This window comes from Siphateles boraxobius, unplaced genomic scaffold, assembly GCF_051911475.1.
Source record: "Siphateles boraxobius isolate OS27281-9 unplaced genomic scaffold, OSU_SipBor_1 1, whole genome shotgun sequence".
NCBI lineage: Eukaryota > Metazoa > Chordata > Actinopteri > Cypriniformes > Leuciscidae > Siphateles > Siphateles boraxobius.
Window position 1 is genome coordinate 6,245,362 of NW_027508699.1, and position 24,161 is coordinate 6,269,522.

At 42.2% G+C, this 24,161-nt stretch overlaps 1 long non-coding RNA gene across 1 annotated transcript; it reads left to right on the forward strand.

Moving 5' to 3' along the window:
* Nucleotide 1: 1 nt before the first annotated feature.
* Nucleotides 2-606, forward strand: LOC143710189 (uncharacterized). The gene is made up of 3 exons (XR_013194576.1): nucleotides 2-94; nucleotides 260-421; nucleotides 592-606. It is a non-coding gene; the product is annotated as an uncharacterized LOC143710189 (long non-coding RNA).
* Nucleotides 607-24,161: the final 23,555 nt, after the last annotated feature.

Consider the following 24,161-nt stretch of genomic DNA (forward strand, 5'->3'; position numbering starts at 1 on the left):
GGAGAAATACAACAAAATGGTTCCAATCACAGAAACTCTTTGCTTGGAAACCATTCTGGTGAGACAGCTTGGCCATGGCAGCTCCCACACAGTGGTATGTACACTAGTCTGTTAACGGCTTCTGACAAATCTGATACATAATGACACATAACCCACAATGCTTCAAATGTCATTCTGCAACCCCATACTATTTTAGAGGTTCTTTGAAGGTTGATGTTTAATACTAATGATTTATTTATTTATCATAAATGCATTCCAGACTCTGTCGATCTAAGGACAAAGAGAAGAGCTTTTGACATCATCATGTCAGTAAGGAGGCTTGAGGAGGAGCAGAAGATTCTTGTTGCAGAGATGGACCACCATTGGAAATCTCTCTCAACTCGTTCCGATACCCTCAGAGAGCTGTCCTGCTTGTTTTCAAGTGAGACAATGAAAACTATAAATGTGTAATTAATTACATAAACATAGGGTTGCACCGACAAAAGATTGCTATTAGGGGGCAGCCCTGATAAATATACGGTACACACAACAATGATGACTGTTTATAAAGTTTCTAAGGCTGGTCTTATATTCTTGTGTTCCTCTTTTAAGATTCGCAATGTGGCATAAGTGAAGAGGGTTTGAAAGGTCTGCACAGCATCATCTTCAGAAAGTGGCATCAAATCAGAGAAATGAAGGTGCAAGCAAGAGACTGTTACCTGCAAGTTTTGTCTCGAGCAGAGAACATGAGCTTCTTGTACAATGCATCATCTGATGAGTACGACAGTTACTATGACATTTCTGATGATGGACTGTAATCTACAAGACTGTAACACCTTTCATACTTCTGGACAATTACCTTAATTATGAATATAAAGCATGTAATAAAATCCGATTTTTATCACCATATAAATAAAACCAAAGTGTAACCTCTTCTTTCACATACATAGAAATGTGTACATGCATGCCTCTACAACCAGTCAGTGGTGTAAAGTTATTGCATTAATTAAAGTACTGTACTGTGTGGTACAGTAACTTTCATTAGTTGAACTGTAGGGTGCTGTATAAGGCCCCGTCCACACTACTGCGTTTTCGTTTAAAAACGGAGAATTAAAACGAAAACAATCTCCGTCCACACCAGCGTTTTAGCTGCGTATTAGAATTGATCTCCGTCCACATTAAAACGACTGAAAACTCGGATCACGTGACCATTCTCCAACACTGTGCATGCGCGTGCCGGTGTAAACAGGAAACGGATGGACTATTCCTCAGATTTGATGAGGAAGCAAGTAACGTTAGCTACCTCTGCAAAGATTAGAAAATGTCGAAGCTTAACCCAAAACCGACGCTCCATGTACGGTTGATACCGCCGCTGCACACGGGAATTGTCATAGATCGCTCGAATAATAGTTTGCCTCCGGCGCATGTAGGCAGTTATAGCATTGTAAAATGCAGAATTTGCTTGCACAACAGCTGCTAACAAAGACATCAAAGTCAGTAACGCTTGTAATTCGTTATCCATGTTGCACTCACTAACATCAGCTACGTAGTCCAGGATGTTTTTGTTTGTTTTCTTCCGGTGACGGGACATGTGATGGGTGGCTGACGAATCAGGGAAGGATACGTCATGGGTGATGACACCCAATCATAGAGCCGAGCGTGACCTTCTACGTCATCGTTTCTAAACTCCTCCGTTTTGTCCCGTCTACACTAAAACGCCCTCCGGAGATTCAAAACGATAAACGGAGCTGCAGCGTTTCTAAACTTCTCCGTTTTGGGTCTTCGTTTTTCCCGTTTTAGTGTGGACGGGAGGTGCAAACGTAGCAAAAGGTCTCCGTTTTTAAACGAAAACGCAGTAGTGTGGATGGGGCCTAACAATTGAAACCTGTTTAGAGATATGGAAGAAGCAGATTATGAGGAAGAAAACCATAATGAGGAGGAATAATCATTATCATGATCACTACAGATCATTTATTAGACACTACATAAAAAAATTAAGAACAGAATCCAAAACATGCAGTTACCATAAAGAAATGTATCGCAACTAAGTAAAAAAAATTTGTAATTACGTATAGTAATGGCAAGGTGAATAAATTGTATACTGTAAGCACTGCAAGTATAGTATTGTACTGAATATAGGGTAACGCTTCCTTTTACAGTTCAGTACTTACGTGTACTTACCTAGAAAGTACTGGCTAATATAAGGTAAGTACATAGGCTAGGGGTAGGTTCAGGGTTAGTACCTAGTTATGACCCAGTGATTGTATTTACTATAATTAGTATATAGTATGTACATGTGAAACAACTGCAAAAGACAAAAAGGTTACAGTAAAAAAAGCCTAAATCAAAAGCATGTTACTGTACACTCAGAAGAGTTGTTCAACTGCAAAATCAAGGTCAGTGAGAGAGTGATTCTGCTTCAGCATCATGTCTTCTTGTTGGTCCGGCTGGAGGACCTTGTCCACATCACAGACAATGTCATCTCAGGCAAAAGGAAAATCAAAAACAAAAGAGTTATTTATTCTACAAATTAGATTAGGCTATTGAGAATTTGGGGGGTTTAGTGTTTTAGCAATTCTGAAAAGTCTATTTTAAAACATTTGTAAAATATGACTGTATTTTTGTATTCCGAGTTCAGAGTCTTGCAATATGATCAAAACCAAACACAAGCATGATGTAAATATAGAAAAGGTGGGAAAGAAAAATAATGTGCAGATATAAATGTGACTCAATACAGTTTGTTGTCCACGATGAAGAGAGTACATCTGTGTAGGTTTTACTGCCCTTCCTCCCTCAGGGGTCCCGTAGCACCCCTGGAAGAGCAAAAAAAATGCACGTTCTGCAAAGTCTGCAAATGCAACGTCTGATAAGCGTACGTATTGAAGTGAAAATTGGTAGGACAATTATTTTTGTTATGTTTAATACATAATGTTGAACAGAGATGTCTGGCATACATGGAAAGGTGTTATAAAAGCATTCCCATTTGAAAAAAACCTGCATGGTTCATATACAGCAACCATATATCTTCCTTACTTAAATTGGCCAGAATTACCTGATGTGTTTCATGTAAGACCAATACATGTCCTATACAAAATCAGACCGATTATGGCCCCTTTCATACTAAATAGCACACATACAACTTATAGGGGATTTTTGCATCATATATGAATACTGTAAAAAGTCTTATATGAGTTGTACATGACAAAAGTATGCAATGGTGTATGGTATTAGTAGAAAACACCCGATATTCATATACAAATCATTTAAAGTTCTTATATTGAATCATATGCTAGTCAAATTAAAGTCATATAGGATTTTATAGACATTTTGTGTCATTTTTTATACGTGTTATATAAAGTGTATTGTAAGCCTGTCTAACTCGATCCAATGGCGGTATTCGAATTAGCGGTGAAGGTCTTTGCGTGTTACTGTCTTTCTCGTGGCAAAGTATTTTTGGTTAAATGCAATACATTTTATCTTATGTATTAACTCGTTTCATCTGACTCCATAAAATGAAAAGGTTTTTCAATGATATCTGTGCATCATTAAATATACGTTAATGTTTGACTATTCCTTTTAACTCCAATGAAAATAAAGTCAAAGTATGTTAGAATAATCAAATATAACAATTTATTATGTCAGGTAAAATGTATTATTACAATTCCATAATCAATTGAAAGATAATCAATGCAAACCATCAAATGTTCTAGAACAAAGAGGAAAAAGTTTACCCGACAAGAAATGCGTGAGGCTGAGAGTCTCACAACTCTCAGCCTCACGGGCCGATCTCAGATATAGAAAAAAGGCCCTGAGCTCTCGCTGCGTTTCATTATATACCCAGACCTCATTTCAAATCTAAACATCATTCACAGTGGAAATTTACCTGTAAGTCACCATTTGCTAGCAGTGGAAAATTAGCATTCAGTCAAATGGTCGAAGGTGTTAACTCAAAGACACACCCTCCAGTATTGGAGGGTGTGGAAGATATTTCTAAACTTCCTAAGAACTTTATTACCTTTTGGGTTTACTTCTTTGGGAATGAGACATTTGTACCAGTCGTACCGAGACATTTCAAATAATACTAAACATGAAAATACTCTGTGATAATCATTCACATTAAAACTACATTTTCTTGGGTGCATTCAGGTGGGGGTGAGGGGAGATGTAGATGAAGTTGGTTCAGAGGTGAGACTTTCGTCTCAATGGTGCATGAAGGCCAGTTCAAATGGTAATCTCCAGAGAGGTCCTTTTGTCCTCTCAGTGTCTGGTCACCCCCGAAACAGACTGTCTGGAATTTCCTAATTTATCAATTCTTACAGTATCATACAGATTTCATGTTTAGATGACCAACATCACTTATATGAAGTTTGCAAATTTGGAAATTGTACAGTGCAGAAGCTGGTTGGAGGATGTAGTGTCAAAATATCTCTGACCTTTATGAGGACTGGTCATTTTCCTTCAGGATTTGGACAGTAAATTTGAAATCTCAACACTTTCAAAAGTGTATCCTCTCGCAACACTGACACAGTGTTACAATATGAACACTAAGAGTAAAATATGACCACCAATGCAGAGAACAACAACACTGTTACAGAGCTGGGTGCAGCTTTGTAGCAAACACTGGCAGAGTTACAATTCTACACTGTTCGGGTGTCAACCTAACACTTTAAAAGAAGATGAAAATCATTCATCATGGAATTCCATCCTGGTGTTGATAGAACACTTTTTTACAAAGAAAAACAACACTAAAGGAGTTACCAGTTCCCTTTCGTTGTCACGCCGAGTTACGTCGGATGACGACGAATGGGGTTTCGCTTAGAAAGCCTGTCAACTTCGAGTATTACAAAACGAGCCAATGGCAAAGAAATGCCATGGGTCTGCGGAATTTGCATGACGTAACTCCACCCCACCTCGTGGGTATAAAAGGAGGACGCCGGCAACAGGCAGATATGTTTTCGCTTCGGAGCCAAGTGTAATTCTTCACTCCTTAAGCTATCTCTGATTGTCAGCTTCTTACGAGACGAGCAACTCTCCAGTGTTGGTGTGACGGCGATCTCCCGGCGAGTGCACACTTCCTGCTTATCTGAGCGTGGTTTGCCAGCGAGTTTGTTCTCCGCGGGCGCTTCAGCACTGAGTTTCGCTCACAAAAAGAGCTTGCACGTCTTTTTAAAGATGCCTCGCCCGTGCACTTCTGGTTGTGGTCGGCTGGTGTCTGACTCTGATGGGCACGAGCGCTGCTAGGTGTGTTTGGGCTTTAATCACGCTAAAGCACGCTAAAGAAAGAAATGTTCTTTCTGTGGGAACATGACCATCGCAACACTTAGATCGAGACTCAATGATCTCGCAAGAGTGAGAGTCCCCTCATCCACACCCCGATCTAGCGCCTCCTCGAGAGGCTCTACTTCGGCTGGTGGCCAGGGTGATCTGAGAGTGACTGTGTGGAACAAAGCGCCGACTATTCGTCCGTGCCCCGCAGCACCTTCTCCAGTGTTGCAACCCACGAGCGTTCAGGGGATCCCCGCGGGACCGTCCTTTGAGGTCCCGCGGGTGTCCTTTGGCGCTCCAGAGGAAGATGCGATGTCAATCGCAGCATCACAAGGCGGGTCTGATTCGTCTGGAAGTGACGACTCGTCACAGCTGCCACCCTCGGGTGTGAATACGGCTGTGGCTAAGTCCGATCCAGAGATGACGGCCATGCTTTCCCGGGCGGCCGCGAGCATTGGTTTGGAGTGGAACCCTCCACCCTGTCCTGAGCGCTCGCGGCTGGACGATTGGTTTTTGGGTGCAGCTGCGGCTTCCCGTCCTCAGCCTCCCCCAATACCTTTCTTCCCGGACGTGCATGATGAAATCTCGAAGCCCTGGAAGACTCCCATGTCTTCCCGCGACCGTTCGTTGATTTCATCCGCCTTTCCTCCCCTCGATGGGGCAGCCGCCCGTGGGTACACTGGGCTCCCCCCGGTTGAGCGCTCTGTTGCAATGCAGCTGTGTCCTCAGAGTGCTTCTTCTCGTGGCGAGCCTAAGCACCCATCCAAGGCCTGTAGGTTCTCGTCTACCCTAGTGGCGAAGTCCTACAGAGCGGCGGGACAGGCGGCTGCCTCTTTGCATGCCATGGGCACTCTGCAGGTCTATCAGGCCCAGATGCTAAGGGACATGCACGAGGGTAGGACGGACCCAGGGCTCTTCGATGACCTGCGCGCCGCCACCGACCTCCGACGAAGGTGACCGCACGCTCCCTGGGTCTGGTGATGTCCACAGCTGTGGTCCAGGAGAGACACTTATGGCTGAACCTGGCTGACATGCGGGATGCTGAGCGCTCTCGCCTGCTCGACTCCCCCATGTCCCAGGCCGGCCTATTCGGCGGTGCGGTGGAGGACTTCGCCCAACAGTTCTCCACCGCCCAGAAACAGACTGAGGCCATCAAGCACATTCTGCCCCGACGGCCCGCTGCTGCCTCCACCCAGCCGACCGGGCAGATTCCTCAGTCTGTTCGCCGCCGAGGGCGCCCTCCTGCGGCTCCCGCCCCTCCCGCCCGGCCCAAGCAGCAGCCTCCACCCGGGCCCGGTCGCGGAGGAAGCCGTAAGAAGGCGCCCCAGCCCTCTCCAGCCCCGCCCCCCGCTAAACGCCGGGCCAAGCGGCGCTCCTGAGACGGGCTGCTCAGGGACGTTGAAGATTACTTCTCAGGAGATGGTAGCAGGACCACTCCTTCCCCCGGTGGAGGGTCGGGGGAGAATCTTTTGTTCTCCACTCCCCGCTGCTCACCCACGGGTGGGCAGCACCCTAATGTGGTTAAAGACAGAAGTAACATTTCCATCCCTGAGCACACAGAGTTCTCAGACGATACGGTGCGCCGCCCCCGAGCCGTGCACCCCTCGTCCCCCTCTGTCCCAGAGCCGGTTGACAATGCGCGCCGTCCCCGGACCGTGCCGCTCTCTTCCGCCTCTGTCGCCAGCCCCCTGGCAGAGCAGACCCCCGTGGAACGTTCTTCCTTCCCTGGTCTCCTCTGTCAGGGAAGTTAATGACTGTGCCCCCACACCGGGCCGCTATGCCGTCCACGTCCGGGCCAGTCATTCCGCCCTGCTGCACCATCGGTGGGAAGTCTGTGGTCCGTATGACCCCGCTGGTACAGTTCTTGGGAGCCTGGCTAGAGCTTCCCCTCCTGTCCCGATGGGTGGCACGGACGATCAGGCTCGGCTACGCGATTCAGTTCGCGCGGTCTCCATCCCGCTTCAGGGGAGTCCTCTCCACTTTGGTCGGTGGCAACGCCCCTATCATGAGAGCAGAGATCGCCACCCTGCTGGCGAAGGGTGCGATCGAGACCGTCCCTCCGGCCGAGATGAGGACCGGCTTCTACAGCCCGTACTTCATTGTCCCCAAGAAAACCGGTGGGTTATGGCCAATCCTGGACCTGCGTGTGCTGAACCGTTCCCTTCACAGGCTGCCGTTCAAGATGCTCACTGCCAATCGCATTTTCGAATGTGTGCGGCCCCAGGATTGGTTTGCAGCAATCGACCTGTAGGACGCCTACTTTCATGTCTCCATTCTCCCTCGACACAGACCGTTCCTTCGTTTTACCTTCGAGGGACAGGCATACCAGTACGCGGTTCTCCCTTTCGGGCTAGCCCTGTCTCCTCGCGTCTTCACGAAGGTCGTCGAGGCAGCCCTTGTTCCCCTTCGGGAACACGGGGTTCGCATCCTGAACTACATCGACGACTGGCTGATCCTAGCTCACTCTCGAGACCAGGTATGCGAACACAGGAACCTACTGCTCCGGCACCTAGCTCGTCTGGGCCTTCGGGTCAACTGGGAAAAGAGCAAACTTTGCCCCGTGCAGAGGATCTCTTTTCTCGGTATGGATATCGACTCGGTCGCCATGTCCGCGCAGCTTACGAGCGAGCGCGCGCAGTCACTGCTGACTTGCTTGAGACAGTTCGAGGGCAAGAGTACGGTTCCACTGAAACTCTTTCAGAGGCTTCTGGGGCATATGGCATCTGCAGCCGCGGCAACGCCGCTCGGATTGCTTCATATGAGACCGCTTCAGCTTTGTCTTCGCGACCGAGTCCCGAGGTGGGCATGGCAACACGGCACCTTCCGAGTAACAGTTACTCCGTCCTGCCGTCAGACCTTCACCCCGTGGTCGGACCTCAGTTTTCTACGGGCCGGAGTGCCCCTGGAACGAGCTTCGCGGCACGTCGTTGTAACGACAGATGCCTCCTCCACGGGCTGGGGTGCCATGTGCAATGGACGTGCTGCCGCGGGCTTCTGGACAGGACCCCGCCGCCTCTGGCACATCAATTGCCTCGAGTTGCTGGCCGTACATCTTGCTTTGCGCCGCTTCCGGGCCGTGCTCAAGAACCAACACGTACTAGTCCGTTCAGACAATACCGCCACTGTAGCGTACATCAACCATCAAGGTGGTCTACGCTCCCGCCGTATGTCGCAACTCGCCCGCCACCTCCTCATATGGAGTCAGAAGCATCTGAGGTCGCTTCATGCCATTTATATCCCCGGAGCCCTGAACTGTGCAGCCGACGAGCTCTCACGGCTTCAGCCCCTCCCGGGAGATTGGCGACTCCATCCCCAGTCGGTTCAGCTGATTTGGGACCAGTTCGGGGACGCACAGATAGATCTGTTTGCCTCTCACGACTCGACCCATTGCGACCTGTATAATTCCCTGACCGAGGGTACGCTCAGCACGGATGCACTGGCGCACAGCTGGCCGCGGGGCCGCAAATATGCGTTTCCCCCAGTGAGCCTTCTTGCGCAGACCCTGCCCCGCCCGGACCTGGTTCTCCGAACTAGTACTCCTCGCGACAGCACCTCCTTGGCCGATTCCCCTGAGGAAGGACCTCCTTTCTCAGGGACGGGGCACCCTATGGCACCCTCGTCCCGATCTTTGGAACCTCCACGTGTGGCTCCTGGACGGGACGAGGCAGGTTTGAGTACTCTACCACCAGCGGTGGCGGCCACCATCACTTCCGCTAGAGCGTCGTCCACGAGACACGTCTATGCGTTGAAGTGGAACCTCTTCGTCAACTGGTGCTCTTCTCACCGAGAAGACCCCCGGAGATGTTCAATTAGTGTCGTGCTTTCCTTCCTTCAAGATAGGCTGGAGCGAAGGCTGTCTCCCTCCACCCTGAAAGTCTATGTTGCCGCTATTGCCGCACACCATGACCCGGTCGAAGGTAAGTCTGTTGGAAGGCACGACCTGATCATCAGGTTCCTGAGAGGAGCGAGGAGACTGAATCCTCCTCGCCCTCCTCTCGTTCCCTCTTGGGACCTCTCAGTGGTTCTAACTGCCCTGCGGAGTGCTCCCTTTGAGCCGTTGCAATCAGTGGAGCTTAACTTCCTGTCTATGAAGACAGCGCTCCTGGTTGCATTGGCCTCCATCAAGAGGGTGGGGGACCTGCACGCATTCTCCATTGACGAAGCGTGCCTGGAATTTGGGCCGGCTTACTCTCACGTGATCCTGAGACCCCGGCCTGGATATGTGCCCAAGGTTCCTACCACTCCCTTCCGGGACCAGGTGGTGAACCTGCAAGCGCTGCCCCCGGAGGAGGCAGACCCAGCCTTGGCACTGCTCTGTCCAGTACGCGCCCTCCGCGCCTATGTAGACAGGACGGAGTGTTTCAGGACCCCAGACCAGCTCTTTGTCTGTTATGGTGGGAAGCTGAAGGGAAAGGCTCTCTCCAAGCAAAGGTTGTCTCACTGGATAGTGGACGCCATTGCTTTGGCATACCAGCAGCAAGGTCGACCGTGCCCCCTTGGTGTGACTGCCCACTCCACGTGGAGTGTGGCATCCTCTTGGGCTCTAGCGCATGGCGCCTCGCTAACAGACATCTGCAGAGCTGCAGGCTGGGCGACACCTAACACATTCGCCAGATTCTACAATCTCCGAGTGGAGCAAGTGTCCTCTCATGTACTCGCTTCAACCAGCTAGTACTGGACCCGCTCAGGTGTCTTCGCTTGCTCGCCATTCCACTCCACGGACTGGATACGTGCGATATTCTCCTCAGGTGAGCTTCCCCGAAAGCCCTGAGTTCCTCCAGCACTCCTGACGTTGGCGCCAGTGTCTATTGCCTGTGCGTCGGCTAGGTGCCTCCCGTGTGCATGGTCCCTCCCCTGAGCGACCCCCACATGTGTATTTCCACTGTAAGCCTCTTTAGCATGTGTATTTCCCTTGGCAAGCCACCTTCCCACCCCTGGGGTTGAAATATTCCACCTGCGGCTGGACACCCCAGTTTTCTCCATGTCTCCTTCGGGTCACATGTGTATTCTCTAAGTCCCCCCCTCTGGGTTGGCAGTAATTGCATATTTCCCCTGAACTTGGGATATGCTCCCCAGTGTACCTTGGTATTCCTGTGCTAAATAGGAGTCCTTCGTCCGTGCCAGTCTCACGACAGGGATCTCAGATTTACGCAGGGCACTGGAAGACAGCTGAGAAGGTGGCGTGATTAGACTGGTAACCCCATTCGTCGTCATCCGACGTAACTCGGAGTGACAACGAAAGGGAACGTCTCGGTTACGTATGTAACCCTCGTTCCCTGAGTAGGGAGTAGGGAACGGAGACGTTACGTCTGCCTGCCACTTTCCGCTGTACCGGGGGGATCGCCTGAGCTCAGTCTTGGCTCCTCAGCGAAGAAACATATCTGCCTGTTGCCGCCGTCCTCCTTTTATACCCACGAGGTGGGGCGGAGTTACGTCATGCAAATTCCGCAGACCCATGGCATTTCTTTGCCATTGGCTCGTTTTGTAATACTCGAAGTTGATAGGCTTTCTAAGCGAAACCCCATTCGTCGTCATCCGACGTAACGTCTCCGTTCCCTACTCAGGGAACGAGGGTTACATACGTAACCGAGACGTTTTTCTTATTAGGGTTCTGCATTACCTACTTTAAAGAACTGTAAAATAAATTGACAAATCATTTAATCTGAAAAGAATAAATTCACTTTGAAATAAACACATCACTCTATATTACTCTTTCAAAACTTTATTTCAAAACAATCCAGAAAGTTAAATCGTAACCTTAGTCTGGGATTATAGCGGAATTCTGTTCATTGTAAAGTAAAAAATAAAGGCAAAATGCAAACAGTGGTTTTAACAAACTATTTATTTCATTAACGAACAAGCCCCTTTACATCATAGGTTAACCTTTAAAATAAACAATGAAAAAATGTCTAAAATTAAACAGCAAGAAAACATCTACCTGTCAAATCATGAAAACAATTGGTTTGAAAACTAATTTTAAGTAAAAAATAAAAATTACTTTTGTAAAGTAATTTAACTGGACAAATTCAAAATGAGTGGTAAGAAACACAGAAAATCTAGTTATACCAAATAGCAACAAAGCTATAATTAGTTTTTATGTTTGTGCCCATGATTCTCTCATGTTATCTGTTAAATCTTAACATCACCAGGTTCTAGTCTGTACAGTCTTTAAACACCAAGCCTGGTTAGCCTTAGCCACTCGGTGCATCATAGAAATGCTCCTTGCAAACACAAATAGCTAAATCAATACATTTAAAAATAAAAGCATAACCACCAAACATCAATCAAAAGTTATTCTGATAAGTACATTTTGCATAAATATTTAATCTGAAAGAATTAGTTACCCATTATAAGAAAATTGGTCCTCCAAAAAAGGAAATAAAGTGACAATTTCACGTGCATTGTTGGTCTGCGGTCTGTGGAGTTGTTCTTCTGTTTTTCAGTTATAACGTTACTAGGTGTGCTGGTAAACGAGAGTAAAAGATAGTTTGAGGATAAATACATACTTTTAATATTTGCACATCACAAATATTGTGATAAAACTATATAAAACACGAATTGTAATGAGTTAAAACACTTACTACTTGTTTTTACTGTTTTTTTTTTGTTTTTTATTTTTTTATTGCTCAAACGTAAACAACAGTATACAAAGTATACAAAACATAAAACTTAATATTACCCTTGCCCAGGGGATAGGCATCACATACATTCAAATAAATTGTAAGTTATACAAATATTTCTAGTTTTCATAGCCTTTTTGTTCAACGAACCACTAATTAGTTTTATATATGCTAACATATCACAATGAAAATGTTTAAAGGCCGGCTTTTGTTTTATATATTTGCACTTATGGATATAGAATTTAGCTTGCACAATTAGTAAATTTGGCTAGTTGGTATTTGGGTGTTTGGTGAAGGGTTTGTATTTACAGCAATGGCAACAGCCAAAAAAAGGAAGACTTCCCCTAACTGGGAATATTTTGAGCTTATGGCTTCCAATGAATGCATTTCTAAAAAAGAAGAAAAAATAGATATTTATTTATTTATTATTATTTTATTTTTTATCATTGCATTGTATAGTATGTAGTCAATCCCAACAAAAAAAATGTATCCTCAAACTTCTGAGGTGGAAACCTTTGTCTTCTGTTGGACAGTCCAGCGCAGTGCGCAAACAAGCTCAAATGACACTTCTGATGCGATCCTAGAAGTGGATAAATACCTTACAGAGACAAACATACAAAGAGCTGAAGATCCACTTGAATGCTAGAGAATGCAGAAACATGTCTACCCCCATCTATATACATTGGCATTACAGAATAATTAATTTTTATCACCCTTTCTGTCATTCCTACAGTTACATAAGCACTATCACTGCCAAGTTTCAGATGAACAGATGATCCTATCACACAATGTCCTTATTCACTATGTGTGTGTGTGTGTGTGTGTGTGTGTGTGTGTGTGTGTGTGTGTGTGTGTGTGTGTGTGTGTGTGTGTGTGTGTGTGTGTGTGTGTGTGTGTGTGTGTGTGTGTGGAGAGAGAGAGAGAGAGAGAGAGAGAGAGAGAGAGAGAGAGAGAGTAGGCCTACATTAGATCTTAATAAATAATATGCTCATTTTATATTTTATTGTCACACTTTAATGGGTAAAATAATTTATTTAATAATGAACAAATCAAACACAAACGTGAAAGGCTTTTTATTTGTACACATAACATTGAAACTATGGAGTGTGTTGTGGTTGCTTCATCTGACAGAGAAAGGCTTCTGGCTGCTTTATTTTAAATAAGCACCAGATGGCGCTGTTCTCGACACTCTCGAAGCTTTGAATCTTTTCCCGGAACAGTTAGGGGAAAGGCTCATTGCTTCACGAGGCTTCATTTCCCCATCCCTACCAGGTGCCCCCCAGCCCCCTAAGTCCTGTATGTGCATACAAGGTCATAAATAACAAATAGACATTATATCAATTATATTATTCATAAGAATTTAAGCTAATAAAAACATCTAAAACAAAGAATAAATGTATTATTTAAATTGGTATGATGACAACTGTCAATGCGTGAACATGTTTACATTTAGGCTATTTCAATAGATTTTTTCAGTCAGTGAAGCCAAATAATTGGGTAACAAATAGCATGCATATAGACTATTCATTTTACAGGTTAACAAATACAGTGTTGGGAAAACTTTTATTTTGAAAAACAATGAATGCATATCCTGCCAATCAGATTTAGCACTACCCACAGGGGAAAATCGGAATATCAGTGGTTTTTCTGATTTCCGTGAAAGAACGGGAAAACAAAAAATCAAGTCATAATTTCGTTTTTTCGAAAAAAAAACGAAAAAACGAAAAAAGGAGTTGTTTTCTCGTTTTTTCGTTTTCATATGTGAAAGCAAAAACAAATGAACGAACGATACCTGGACCGTAAACATGTTCACGCATTGAATCAGAATCAGAATCAGAAAGAGCTTTATTGCCAAGTGTGCTTGCACACACAAGGAATTTGTTTTGGTACTGAGGATTCCAGTGGACATATACAAATACAACATGAATCATAGAAATACAAAATGAAACATTGACAGGTTTCATTATACAAATTTAAATAATACATTTATTTTTTGTTTTAGATGTTTTTATTAACTTAAATTATTATGAAAAATATAATGGTCCGTGGTCAGGGGATCTCTGGATTATCCGTAATTCGTTTGTAATTATAAAACGAAAATACCGTTTTTCTGTTTTTTGTTTCAAAACGAAAAACCAAATAACCGTTTTTGGTATCATGATCTAAAAACTAATTAAAAACGGGCCGTTTTTCGTTTTTGGCTATCATTTTATCGTTATTCCTTTTTGAACAAAGAATGAAGAGAGTCTTTGAACTTCAGTCAATTCGTTTTTCGTTTATAAAAACGAATCTATAAACCAAAAACGGAAGTCACGTGGTCTATTCCTTTTTTTTGGAAGCGGAAGTAACCAGTAATACTTTCAAAATAAAAGTAACTATAGTTAGCGAGGTGATTGTAGACTAAAACTGAACTAATATAACGTTTTTAGTACAACTAAAGTAGCACTGGGTGTGAAAAAAACACTTTAGTTAACTGAAATAAAAATTAAAAATTATAAAATAATAACTCTGGCTGTTAGGGAGAATTAGACATTTGTAAGACCATTGGTGACCTGTAACTTCAGATTAAGACAAGTGAACTCATTTAATTTTATAAGCTCAACCAGCAAAGGTCACCCTTTTGTGCACCAACTCTTTCTGTGGCGACAACAGGCAACAAGGGTTTGACCTTTTGACTTGTGTTTATATCAAAGAGAAGGCAAGCACTGCTACCAACAGAAGCTAATCACTGAGTTTGAAGGGTGTGCAGAACTTCACCTGCCTTCCAGCTCCTCTTTTTATGGCACTATAGCTGCTAAAAACTCTCAGCTTCCACCATCTACTCTTACCCCTTCTGTGTCAAAACGAAACTCTTCCAAAACAAATCTATAAAGTTGTATACTTTTTATTTTCCTTTGCATTTTTCTCCAGTGTGATATACTGATTATGTTAGTTAAGTAGATGAAATATTTTTTATGCAGCTTGTAGTTCTCATTATTCACTGAGCATTACTCAGTCAAAAATGATCTCTAGCTCTGGGGCTTTCAGATCTTTGAGTGCTTTTTTGGGTTAAATTCTGTTTGATGAACCAGCAGGGAAAGGCAGTGCTCTGTACTCTTGGTACTTGTGTAAAGTAAAATAAAAGTGAAGTTAAATAATTTAGTTTGTCTCACTGGTACTCATCTCAGGACCTTCCAGATTTTACCCGAATACCTGGAGGATGTGAGCATGTCCACTGTGTGCAGGGTTTAAAGACTGATGATAGTAGCAAGACTGGCCCCAGTCACCTACCATCACTCCCTCTTCAAATAAATGCTGGACTGGCAGGACAAAGCAGAACACGACTCCTTCCTCCGGCACCATAAAAGGGCCTTGTTGTCACTTTCAGATATTTACATCATGGTTTATGGTAAGCCACATCTTTGAATTGTGGCACTACTTTTGTGGAATTGGATATTGAAATAAGTGTGTACTAAGACTAATTGTGACTTTGGTGCTACAAGTGCGGCACCCAGTGTCACTAGTAATACTTCTGTTGGAAATAGTGGGACACAAGTGCTACTAATTGGATTGTAATGGAAACTGTTAAAAGAAGTGACCAGGGCACAAATTAGTGGTTGATTTTCCTTTATCACCAGCCCAACAAACAATACTACTATTATGTTTATGGTTAAAATTGAACATTCACCCAAACAAAATTTTTTTAGTTGTCACAGGTAGAACTATTCTTTATGCTTTAAGTTATCTATGTAAATGTATTGTTGTTATTCTAGTTCTCATGGCTGTGCTGTGTTTATTTAATTTGCTTGACTGTTTCTTCTTTTGATTCTCCCTCAGTTGTTTTCTTACATTAGCTGTTTATTGCTGTTATTTGGCTGGTTGTCTCTTGGTTTCGTGTTTGTTTGTCTTTTCTCTGCCTCAAGCCCCCATCCCCGTTCTCTTACTGGTGTTGTCCTTTCTCTGTGGTGTCTGTTGTGTGGTGTTTGTGGCCCCCACCCTCAAATCAATTTATAATTAAATAAATAATAAAACAAAGGAGTATAGTAATAATCTTGTTAAATGTAAAATGTGTCTGGCGCAACATGGTATCCAGCTCCTCAGGCTGTGGTGCAGCACTAACCATATGGCTGATGGACAGAGAAGGTCATTTTGTTCCATGGTTTTGACTTGTAAGGGTTTCAAGGCTAGTGAGATCAAATGTTCAATTATTTAAGGTTATGTCCAAATTTACTCCCTTCTGCTACATAGCAGACAGTATACATTAATACAGAAGAAAATGGCCACTTATAAAAATGGTCAACAGAAATAAACTATACTCAATGGAGCAGTGCTGAGGATGGATTTGAGCTTAAAAGTCTGATAGCTTTGGGGGGGGGGGGGGGTAACTGCTCTGCAGTCTGGTGGTACCGCAGCAGAAACGTCTATATCTCTTCCCAGAAGGCAGCAGGGTGAACAGGCTGTGGCCTTTATTGTCATAATATATGTAATATAAGCCACCTTTCCCTCTTCTGACCTTTCAGACTTCGTGCTGCCATTAAAGAAGAGAAGTGGGGAATCCTCCCCTGAACTGGGCACTTTATTTAACACTTAAAGTAACAGTAATCTACTACATATGTGAATTGATGAATACAATGACTCAACACAACATGCACGTATGTGTTGTATAATAAAAATGCTGATATGCAAAAGATATTGAAAACCAATTTAAGGATACTCATAAGCAAATTAGTACTCAATCATCATCCTAAGCTTAGCTTTGTGCATATAATGTTATATTGAAATATGATTTTCATGTCTCAATGTTCATACCAAATCAGTTTCCACACCTTACTTGCAAAAACAAAGTATCTTACAATATCTTACAATATTAATTGTGTTGCAAAGCCAGGTTTGATAAAAATTTAGTTTTGTTTTTTCTGTATGAGGACAGCAAAGTGATCACGTTGTTCTTCTATTATTATGAATCTTGCAGATGCCATGAGGAACCCCATGGCAACTCCATGCTGCCGCAGTGTTATTGGATGCCAACCCTGCATTCAACAATGGCTAGTTAATGAGTCCAGCTGCCCGAAATGTAGGGACGGCAGTAAGGGACACAATTCGGGATTAAGTTTTGAAATTACTTTTTTAATTACAATGGAGAAAAATGCAAAGGAAAATAAAAAGTATACAACTTTATAGATTTGTTTTGGAAGAGTTTTGTTTTGACACAGAAGGGGTAACAGTAGATGGTGGAAGCTGAGAGTTTTTAGCAGCTAGTGCCATAGAAAGAGGGGCTGGAAGGCAGGTGAAGTTCTGCACACCCTTCAAACTCAGTGATTAGCTTCTGTTGGTAGCAGTGCTTGCCTTCTCTTTGATATAAACACAAGTCAAAAGGTCAAACCCTTGTTGCCTGTTGTCGCCACAGAAAGAGTTGGTGCACAGAAGGGTGACCTCTGCTGGTTGAGATTCCACATAGCAAGAAGGGCTTTAAATATGTTACAAAACTAAAATGTGAATTAAATAATAGAAACTTATACATAAATAGACTACCTACTATCCTAAGCTACATATAAAATGAGTTCACTTGTCTTAACGAGAAATGAAAACCAGCTCGTTTATTCGTTTTTTTGTTTAGTTTAAAAAACGAAAAATGATTTTGGCTCGATTTTTCATTTTTCGTTTGTGGTTTACAAATCGGTTTATGGGTTGGCCGGACTCGCCGGAGTGACTGCAGTTACGCCCACAAGTGGCAAAAACACTGAGCGGCAGCATTGGTTTTCAGTGTGAATGCTGCGGAAAAACACACAAAACGCGTCTAAAACGGGAAAGAGCTTTGAGACTGACTGTACAACTAGATTTGACAAGAAATATGAGGAATATTTTTACAGACTACCTAAAGCTACAGAACAGAGAAGCAAATAGATCGCTGCAATTCATAGAAACAACTGGACTCCAGGCAGCGAAAGGTGGATTTGCAGTTATCATTTTTGTCAATATGCTGAATTTAGTGGTAAAATCATTCTATATTGTATTGTTATATGTTGCAGTGACAACTCATCAATCAAATATTTACCACTGTATATTCTGTATAATTTGACATTTTTAAATAAACACTGACAAAAAACTATACAAGTTTTAAGTCTCTAGACGATATGATGATATATATAACATTGATAAGTGATCACCTGGATTTAGACCTGCCTATTTTGTATTTATATAAAGCATTCACAGGCAAATTTGCTGTAACAGTTATGTATTTCCCTGGTGTCGAAATCAGGCACATATAAATGTCAGGAAACACGATTCCTGGCTGCATGTTAATATCCATGGATCACTGGATCTTTAGAAAGTTGTAAGGAACACTATATTGAGTCCAATCTTTAGTTTAAACGGATAATCGTTTGTTTTACTTGCGTTTTCGCAGTTTCCCCTATTAAATCCAGTCACGCAGCAGCTATTCTGCCACTCAGTCCGGCTGAGGGGGCGTGTTCCGGCGGGAAAGTGACGTTAATGCATTCCCTCTATTCATTTGCACACGTGGGCGCGCTGACACGCCCCTTTCATCTGATTGGTCAAACCGCTCCGCCTTCAGTACGAGCTTTTCTTTCTGTCAGGCAGAATAAGAGTCAGTACGAGTGAGTCACTGACAAATGCTCTTAATAATGCCTGAAACCGCACTCACTGTTAACTACGCACAATATTTGAAGCAGAAATATGTTGCTGGTCACGTAATTCGTGCTCCTGCAACTTGCAAGCGACCCAACCCCACGGACCTATATGAAAGATTACTTTAGCATGATGTATTTCCCATTGATAAATACAGTGCAAATAGTTCCGTCTCTTTGGATAAAAGGGAAGAGGAAATAAAAATCAATAATAGGCTGAACTTTACCATCATAATATGTCCGTAACATTTACCACTCTCTTATTTTATTTACCACAAGGCAAAAATTGAATAGAAATAAAGATTATTTTTATGAATGTAATCATGTGTAGCCTACTAAGTTCACATGAAGAGAGAAGCAAGAATCAGTGAACGTACACTAATACTGACAAAATTAGCAGGGCTTGGGATTAATTAAAATCACGTCGGTTGAAGACGGCATACCTTTAAAATGTTATTAGTTTTATTATAGCCTAAAACGAATACAATTTTATTACATAGGCTATTGAATTGGTCGATGTTTCTCTGAGTTTTCTTTATTATGTTGCCTTGAGAAAGCCGTATATTTAAACATTATTATTATTATTATGAGAAATTGACTCCGCCTATAACTTTAGGCGTATAACTTAACTATAACTTAACGCCAAACTATAACGCCTATAACTTAACTAATGCTTCGCCAAACTCAGCTCAGACCTTCAGACCGGTCTGACTCGCTTATATCTTTTCGGACTGGTCAGACTTACTTTCCGAAAAAAAAATCCCATTGACTTGCGTTATCTGAGCGAAGAAGGCGTAATACTTAATGCCGAACACTAGAGGGGGCGAAAGGATAATAAGTCTTTTCTACTATCTTTCCCTTTTTGCACCAGTTTAAATAACATATAAAAGCATGAATTTCATTCATAAATAGGCCATATCTTTGTATGAGAATAAGCTTTACACTTCAAGCTGTACAACTAATTAAAACTTGAACCCTACTTCAAAGTTTGCCACTCTCTATAGTTTCTTTTAAGGTAGGCTATTGTTATTCACACTGGTTTTTGCATTTATTGTTTGTCCATCTGGAACTATTATTTGTCATGAGCTCTATATTTTAAGATGTACTAAAAAAAACACACAAACTCAACAACACAAACTCTGTTTTTACTCTGCAAATTTGTTTTCCTTTCAAGGCTATAGCCTACAAGTCATCCTGCTTTTGCCATGGCTTGCCATACTGCACAGAATAAAGAATATTTTCTCCACACGAGATGTTTAAAAATCCTGCGTGTAGTTTTTGTGAAGACGAGCGCATATCTTACAAAGGTTCCAGTTCTGTTTAGGCTATTGTAGTTCATAATGCTTATGTTTTAATACTATATAGGCCAAACACATTTAAACTTCTATCTATCTATCTATCTATCTATCTATCTATCTATCTATCTATCTATCTATCTATCTATCTATCTATCTATCTATCTATCTATCTATATGTCTGGCTGTCTGTCTGTCTGTCTCTAAAACTTGAATGCAAACATTTATGCACAAATATAGCTTAAATAATAGTTTAAAAAATGTGGTCTGCTATATTTCACAAAGGAAGCCCATTTGTGCGGTAGTTGGCGTTATATGAGAAGGACATTCTGAATATTAGCCTACTGTAAATTAGCTGGTTTTAAAATGCGGATTGATAATTGCACATCCCAGACGCCTCCCGGTGCTATTCGTATTGGAATTGTGTGATCACAGATTATGAACAGATGTTTTACACAACAAGGATATACAGGTCCTTCTCAAAAAATTAGCATATTGTGATAAAGTTAATTATTTTCCATAATGTAATGATAAAAATTAAACTTTCATATATTTTAGATTCATTGCACACCAACTGAAATATTTCAGGTCTTTTATTGTTTTAATACTGATGATTTTGGCATACAGCTCATGAAAACCCAAAATTCCTGTCTCAAAAATTTAGCATATTTCATCCGACCAATAAAAGAAGTGTTTTTAATACAAAAAAAAAAAGTCAACCTTCAAATAATTATGTTCAGTTATGCACTCAATAGTCAATACTTGGTCGGGAATCCTTTTGCAGAAATGACTGCTTCAATGCGGCGTGGCATGGAGGCAATCAGCCTGTGGCACTGCTGAGGTGTTATGGAGGCCCAGGATGCTTCGATAGCGGCCTTAAGTTCATCCAGAGTGTTGGGTCTTGCGTCTCTCAACTTTCTCTTCACAATATCCCACAGATTCTCTATGGGGTTCAGGTCAGGAGAGTTGGCAGGCCAATTGAGCACAGTAATACCATGGTCAGTAAACCATTTACCAGTGGTTTTGGCACTGTGAGCAGGTGCCAGGTCGTGCTGAAAAAAGAAATATTCATCTCCATAAAGCTTTTCAGCAGATGGAAGCATGAAGTGCTCCAAAATCTCCTGATAGCTAGCTGCATTGGCCCTGCCCTTGATAAAACACAGTGGACCAACACCAGAAGCTGACATGGCACCCCAGACCATCACTGACTGTGGGTACTTGACACTGGATTTCAGGCATTTTGGCATTTCCTTCTCCCCAGTCTTCCTCCAGACTCTGGCACCTTGATTTCCAAATGACATGCAAAACTGAGCAACAGTCCAGTGCTGCTTCTCTGTAGCCCAGGTCAGGCGCTTCTGCCACTGTTTCTGGTTCAAAAGTGGCTTGACCTGGGGAATGCGGCACCTGCAGCACTCTGGGAACAGCCTATTTGTTCAGAAATTTCTTTCTGTCTTACCCTCTTGCTTGAGGGTGTCAATGATGGCCTTCTGGACCGCAGTCAGGTCGCCAGTCTTACCCATGATTGCGGTTTTGAGTAATGAAACAGGCTGGGAGTTTTTAAAAGCCTCAAGAATCTTTTGCAGGTGTTTAGAGTTAATTAGTTGATTCAGATGATTAGGTTAATAGCTTGTTTAGAGACCCTTTTCATGATATGCTAATTTTTTGAGACAGGAATTTTGGGTTTTCATGAGCTGTATGCCAAAATCATCAGTATTAAAACAATAAAAGACCTGAAATATTTCAGTTGGTGTGCAATGAATCTAAAATATATGAAAGTTTAATTTTTATCATTACATTATGGAAAATAATGAACTTTATCACAATATGCTAATTTTTTGAGAAGGACCTGTATTCCCATTGGGTTGTTGGCTTTTCATGTTTTATGGTAATTTTAGACATAGGCCTATAGTGATTTTTATACTGTAGCTACAAACTGTGTTGTCCCCTAACTCTAATGTAACAGTTATGGGTAGGTAGCCTAATCTACGGACATCTAATGTTACGGACATAGCCTATTATCATGGTAGGCTACAGTTCAGCCTATTATTGATTTTTATTTCCACTTCCCCTTATCCAAAGAGACCGAACTATTCACACTGTATTTTTCAATGAGAAATAGGCCTACATCTAGCTAAAATAATCTGTGTTGGCCTAGTGGCTCACATTACCGGGTCGCTTGCAAGTCGCAGGAGCACGAATTACGTGACCAGCAACATATTTCTGCTTCAAATACTGTGCGTAGTTAACAGTGAGTGGTGGTTTCAGACATTATTTTCGTTAACGTGCATTTGTCAGTGCCGCACTCGTACTGACTCGTTTAAGCCCAATTTATACTTCTGCGTCGAACTTACACCGGCGTTTTTACGGCGTTTAAGACGAAAAGACGCCGCAAAGTACGGCGTTCTGTGATACAAACGCCGCAAATTACGGCGTTTACAAAGCAAAAGCGTTTCTGACACCGCAGGCCATCCATAGTGCGCCGTTATTTGCGGCGCTTCTGTCTGACAAAGACGGCGTAAAAAGCGGCGTTTTGTATAATATTATAATCAGCCCCACCCTTTTCTTCAAAGTACAGCCCATCTAATGAAGTAGATGAAAAAGACATATGTAGTAGATTGTCGATCTGAATGGCGATCCTCTTAAGGCTTCTGTTTTTCTAATGTTGTTAGGACTGGTGTTTGGACTGTTATCGTGTCATATTTTTATTTCTTCATTGGGCACGTGCCGGCCTATCCCCCTTTTTCCTTTATCATATGTGGGTATATATGATTGTAGACTCTCTTTACATTGATGTCTGTGAAATACATTAGATTACCAAACAAATTTTATATTTTCAGTAGGACATTGGTCTGCGTGCATGGAGAGCAGTGTCGTTTTGCTCTTAGTGACAGGGGTTCGACTCCTAGGTCCGACCGTATTTTTATCTCTGTTTCTTTTCTTTTGTATTGGTCTGTTGGTGTATGTCTTTTAAATTTCGGAAGACTACCCGATAGCTGACAACATTGAGTAGCAGGCTGTAGGCTACTTATTAAGGAAATGACAGCAGCAACTGTTTTAAGTCCGTGTACAGTGGCTGCTGTGGGTCCCTTTATTGCTGATTATAATGATTTAGATGGGCCAAGGTAGGCTACATGCTTCACCATATAGTCCATTTCGCTTTTTAAGATAATAAGACTATTTTAGCAGTTCACAGGATACACAGGTAGAGCCTTCCTAAACGATTGAACTATTAAAATAAGAGATGACGCCAGCCCAAGCGAGGACCACCGCTGCTCTTGGCCATCATACAAGACTGTAATATATTTCGCATATAAATTATTTATCACGCTGCCATTGCCTTCAAATAGACATTAATATTGTTAACAGTGAATAATATATTTTGTACTACCTTGTTCATTCTGATGTCATATAATGTGATGATTTTATGACGTTTTTTTTTTGTAACACTAAATTATAAATTTTCTGTAGAATCAGAATCAGAATTTCTGGCGTTATTTTTAGGAGACCATTGTGGAAAAAGGGGGCTAAAGATGGAAATGACTTTATTCAGTAATTTTACGTAATTTTCCGTTAACTCTAAAACACAACACAATACAATGCCTCAGTAAAAATACACAGGAAAACTGTAAATATATTCTCGTATTATAATATTATAATACATGCCCTATTTTTATGGACTGTAAATAATAAGCTGTGAGATGCCTGTAATTCCATAATGGCTAATGCTACATATTTTAATAGGTTTTCTTTTAAATGTGTATTTTTAAAAATAATTATATTCTACGTTTCTAAAATAAAATCTTGTAAAAGTTTTTTTTTTTTTTTTTTTTTTATAAATATATCTTGAAGCAGCGGGATCTGCGGACGTCTCGTTCAAGCCATAAAAAAATAAATTATGTTTATTAATAGACGGGGACCATTCATTGGTCTGGTTATAGGCAGACTAGTAAAATAGCCTAAAAAATCCATAACGGTTTTCTAACAGTCGGTTTTGTCCATTTTTGATTCATAATTGTAAACATTACAAATTAAAACGTTTTTAGTAGGCTACGTGTTTCAGACCATGAGAGCGAAAAGCCCGTTTCTGAAGATTCCACACACCGCTGGCCAGAACATATAGAGGGTAGCCTATATGTAGCTACTCATTTCGCTAAGCATTTTTTATTATGATCTGAGAAACATACATCTCACCGAAAAACATAAGATCCCGTATTATTACTGAAGTAGATAGTCCATCATACAAACTACACCACAACCATTGTGCATTATAATGCCTGCAACATATTGCCTATAAACGAGGAACAAAGACGTTTCAATTCCTCCAACAACACAATGATAAAAACAATACATAGAAAAATAGCAATAAAATAAGAAGC